The sequence below is a fragment of the Scyliorhinus torazame genome, chromosome 4, assembly GCF_047496885.1.
Source record: "Scyliorhinus torazame isolate Kashiwa2021f chromosome 4, sScyTor2.1, whole genome shotgun sequence".
In the NCBI taxonomy this organism is placed as follows: domain Eukaryota; kingdom Metazoa; phylum Chordata; class Chondrichthyes; order Carcharhiniformes; family Scyliorhinidae; genus Scyliorhinus; species Scyliorhinus torazame.
In genome coordinates, this window is record NC_092710.1 from 14,925,940 (window position 1) to 14,931,604 (window position 5,665).

The following is a 5,665-nucleotide window of genomic DNA, read 5'->3' on the forward strand; positions in this document are numbered from 1 at the left end:
CACCAATGACCTCCCTTCCATCAGAAGGTCAGAGGTGGGGGTGTTTGCGGACGACTGCACGATGTTCTGGACCATTCGCGACTCCTCAGATAGCGAAGCAGTCCCTGTCCAAATGCAGCGAGACCCGGACAATACCCAGGCTCGGGGCTGGCAAGTGGCAAGTTCCATTCGCGCCGCACACGTGCCCGGCAATGACCGTCTCCGACAAGAGAGGATCTAACCCCCGGCCCTTGACGTTCGACGGCATTACCATCGCTGAATCCCCCACAATCCACATCCTGGGGGTTACCATTGATCAGAAACTGAACTGGGCCCAGCCACATTAATACTGTGGCTACCAGGGCAGGTCAGAGGCTGGGAATCCTGCGGAGAGTAACTCACCTCCTGACCCTCCCCCAAAGCCTGTCCCCCATCGACAAGGCACAAGTCAGGAGTGTGAGGGAAACTCTCCACTTGCCTGGATGAGCGCAGCTCCAACAACACTCGAGAAGCTCGACACCATCCAGGACAAAGCAGCCCCGCTTGATTGCTCCCCTTCCACAAACATTCACTCCCTCCCCCCCCCCCACCCCCCCCCCCCACCCCCCCCCCCCCCCCCCCCCCACCCCCACCGACGCACAGTGGCAGCCGTGTGTCCCACCTACAAGACGCACCTTGTCAAATTGGATTTAAATGTAGCGGGCCTTGATTCATCGATTTGTGGGCGACACAGAAATCGATTGCGCGGGTTGGTAACGAGGGCGGTTACTGTCGGCCACGGGAACCAATCGATGGACTGGTCAGAAAAGTGGCAAATGGAATCCAGCCCGGAGAGGTGACGCATTTGGGGAAGGCAGGTTAGGCAAAGGATTCCCCAGTAAAGGGGAGGGGCTGCGGGGAAGTGAGGGACTTGGAGAGACTGTCCGTCAAACCCTGGAGGAGGCAGGTCAGTTTATTAGCTGAGGTGTAGGTTATAGCAGCAGGCAAGTTATGCTGGAACTGGACCAGACCATCAGTTAGGCCCCAACTTAACTGCATCATTCATTGTTCTGGTCATCTCATTGGAGACGATTTACCAGGATGTTACCAGCCAACACTGGCAAATTGCGGCAATGAGTTCTCCCCGTGTGTGTGTGGGTTTCCTCCGGGTGCTCCGGTTTCCTCCCACAGTCCAAAGACGTGCAGGTTAGGGAGATTAGCCTTGATCAATGCGTGGGGCTATGGGGACAGGGCAGGGGAGTAGCCCTAGGGAGAGTGCTGGCAGGGTCAGTACAGATGGGCCGAATGGCCTCCTCTACTGTATCAATTCTATGGCTAGACATCTGCACTGTCTTGATCAATCACGCCCAGGACAGGTACAGCACGGGGTTAGATACAGAGTAAAGCTCCCTCTACACAGTCCCCATCAAACACTCCCAGGACAGGTACAGCACGGGGTTAGATACAGAGTAAAGCTCCCTCTACACTGTCCCCATCAAACACTCCCAGGACAGGTACAGCACGGGGTTAGATACAGAGTAAAGCTCCCTCGACACGGTCCCCATCAAACACTCCCAGGACAGGTACAGCACGGGGTTAGATACAGAGTAAAGCTCCCTCTACACAGTCCCCATCAAACACTCCCAGGACAGGTAAAGCACGGGGTTAGATACAGAGTAAAGGTCCCTCTACACGGTCCCCATCAAACACTCCCAGGACAGGTACAGCACGGGGTTAGATACAGAGTAAAGGTCCCTCTACACGGTCCCCATCAAACACTCCCAGGACAGGTACAGCACGGGGTTAGATACAGAGTAAAGCTCCCTCTACACTGTCCCCATCAAACACTCCCAGGACAGGTACAGCACGGGGTTAGATACAGAGTAAAGCTCCCTCTACACGGTCCCCATCAAACACTCCCAGGACAGGTACAGCACGGGGTTAGATACAGAGTAAAGCTCCCTCTACACTGTCCCCATCAAACACTCCCAGGACAGGTACAGCACGGGGTTAGATACAGAGTAAAGCTCCCTCTACACAGTCCCCATCAAACACTCCCAGGACAGGCACAGCACGGGGTTAGATACAGAGTAAAGCTCCCTCTACACTGTGCCCATCAAACACTCCCAGGACATGTACAGCACGGGGTTAGATACAGAGTAAAGCTCCCTCTACACTGTCCCCATCAAAGACTCCCAGGACAGGTACAGCACGGGGTTAGGTACAGAGTAAAGCTCCCTCAACACTGTCCCCATCAAACACTCCCAGGACGGGTATAGCACGGGGTTAGATGCAGAGTAAAGCCCTCTCTACACTGTCCCCATCAAACACTCCCAGGACAGGTACAGCATGGGGTTAGATAGAGAGTAAAGTTCCCTCTACACTGTCCCCATCAAACACTCACAGGACAGGTACAGCACGGGGTTAGATGCAGAGGAAAGCTCCCTCTACACTGTCCTCATCAGACACTTCCAAGACTGGTACAGCACGGGGTTAGATACAGAGTAAAGCTCCCTCTACACTGTTCCCATCAAACACTCCCAGGACAGGTACAGCACGGGGTTAGGTACAGAGTAAAGCTCCCTCTACACTGTCTCCCATCAAACACTCCCAGTACAAGTACAGCACGGGGTTAGATGCAGAGTAAAGCTCCCTCTGCACTGTCCCCATCAAACGCTCCCAGGACAGGTATAGTACGGGGTTAGATACAGAGTAAAGCTCTCTCTGCACTGTCTCCATCAAACACTCCCAGGACAGGTACAACACGAGGTTAGATACCGAGGAAAGCTCCCACTATACTGTCCCCATCAAACACTGCCAGGACAGGTACAGCACGGGGTTAGATACAGAGGAAAGGTCCCTCTACACTGTCCTCATCAGACACTCCCAAGACTGGTACAGCACGGGGTTAGATACAGAGTAAAGCTCCCTCTACACTGTTCCCATCAAACACTCCCAGGACAGGTACAGCACGGGGTTAGATACAGAGTAGAGCTCCCTTTATACTGTCCCCATCAAACACTCCCAGGACAGGTACAGCACGGGGTTAGATACAGAGTAGAGCTCCCTCTGCACTGTCCCCATCAAACGCTCCCAGGACAGGTATAGTACGGGGTTAGATACAAAGTGAAGTTCCCTCTACACTGTCCCCATCAAACGCTCCCAGGACAGGAATAGTACAGGGTTAGATACAGAGTAAAGCTCCCTTTATACTGTCCCCATCAAACACTCCCAGGACAGGTACAGCACGGGGTTAGATACAGAGTAGAGCTCCCTCTGCACTGTCCCCATCAAACGCTCCCAGGACAGGTACAGCACGGGGTTAGATACAAAGTAAAGTTCCCTCAACACTGTCCCCATCAAACACTCCCAGGACAGGTACAGCACAGCGTTAGATACAGAGTAAAGCTCCCTGTACACTGTCCCCATCAAACACTCCCAGGACAGGTACAGCACGGGGTTAGATACAGAGTAAAGCTCCCTGTACACTGTCCCCATCAAAAAACCCCAGGACACGTACAGCACGGGGTTAGATACAGAGTAAAGCTCCCTCTGCACTGTCCCCATCAAACACTCCCAGGACAGGTACAGCATGGGGTTAGATACAGAGTAAAGCTCCCTCTGCATTGTCCCCATCAAACGCTCCCAGGACAGGTACAGCACGGGGTTAGATACAGAGTAAAGCTCCCTCTACACTGTCCCCATCAAACACACTCAGGACAGGTACAGCACGGGGTTAGATACAGAGTAAAGCTCCCTCTACACTGTCCCCATCAAACACTCCCAGGACAGGTACAGCACGGGGTTAGATACAGAGCTAAGCTCCCACTACACTGTCCCCATCAAACACTCCCAGGACAGGTACAGCACGGGGTTAGATACCGAGTAAAGCTCCCTCTACACTGTCCCCATCAAACACTCCCAGGACAGGTACAGCACGGGGTTAGATGCAGAGTAAAGACCCCTCTACACTGTCCCCATCAAAGAGTCAAAGAATAGGTGCAGCATGGAATTCGATACAGAGTAAAGCTCCCTCTACACTGTCCCCATCAAACACTCCCAGGACAGGTACAGCACGGCGTTAGATACAGAGTAAAGCTCCCTCTGCACTGTCCCCATCAAACGCTCCCAGGACAGGTACAGCACGGGGTTAGATACAGAGTAAAGCTCCCTCTACACTGTCCCCATCAAACACTCCCAGGACAGGTACAGCACGGCGTTAGATACAGAATAAAGCTCCCTCTACACTGTCCCCATCAAACACTCCCAGGACAGGTACAGCACGGGGTTAGATACAGAGTAAAGCTCCCTCTGCACTGTCCCCATCAAACGCTCCCAGGACAGGTATAGTACGGGGTTAGATACAAAGTAAAGTTCCCTCTACACTGTCCCCATCAAACACTCCCAGGACATGTACAGCACGGGGTTAGGTACAGAGTAAAGCTCCCTCTACACTGTCCCCATCAAACACTCCTAGGACAGGTATAGCACGGGGTGAGATGCAGAGTAAAGCCCCCTCTACACTGTCCCCATCAAACACTCCCAGGACAGGTACAGCACGGGGTTAGATACAGAGTAAAGTTCCCTCTACACTGTCCCCATCAAACACTGACAGGACAGGTACAGCACGGGGTTAGATACAGAGTAAAGTTCCCTCTACACTGTCCCCATCAAACACTCCCAGGACAGGTACAGCACAGGGTTAGATACAGAGTAAAGCTCCCTCTGCACTGTCCCCATCAAACACTCCCAGGACAGGTACAGCACGGGGTTACATACAGTAAAGCTCCCTCTACACTGTCTCCCATCAAACACTCCCAGTACAGGTAAAGCACGGGATTAGATACAGAGTAAAGCTCCCTCTACACTGTCCCATCAAACACTCCCAGTACAGGTAAAGCACGGGGTTAGATACAGAGTAAAGCTCCCTCTACACTGTCCCCATCAAACACTCCCAGGACAGGTACAGCACGGGGTTAGATACAGAGTAAAGCTCCCTCTACACTGTCCCCATCAAACACTCCCAGGGCAGGTACAGCTCGGGGTTAGATACTGAGTAAAGCTCCCTTTATACTGTCCCCATCAAACACTCCCAGGACAGGTACAGCACGGGGTTAGATACAGAGTAGAGCTCCCTCTGCACTGTCCCCATCAAACGCTCCCAGGACAGGTATAGTACGGGGTGAGATACAAAGTAAAGTTCCCTCTACACTGTCCCCATCAAACGCTCCCAGGACAGGTATAGTACGGGGTTAGATACAAAGTAAAGTTTCCTCTACACTGTCCCCATCAAACACTCCCAGGACAGGTACAGCACAGCGTTATATACAGAGTAAAGCTCCCTGTACACTGTCCCCATCAAACACTCCCAGGACAGGTACAGCACGGGGTTAGATACAGAGTAGAGCTCCCAGTACACTGTTTGTAGCAATCTGTCAGCCAATGACATTAGGGCTTCCAGTCCCACATGACCCCCAATACATACTACCACATTGTCCCCATCAAAAAACCCCAGGACAGGTACAGCACGGGGTTAGATACAGAGTAAAGCTCCCTCTGCACTGTCCCCATCAAACGCTCCCAGGACAGGTACAGCACGGGGTTAGATACAGAGTAAAGCTCCCTCTGCACTGTCCCCATCAAACGCTCCCAGGACAGGTACAGCACAGGATTAGATACAGAGTAAAGCTCCCTCTACACTGTCCCC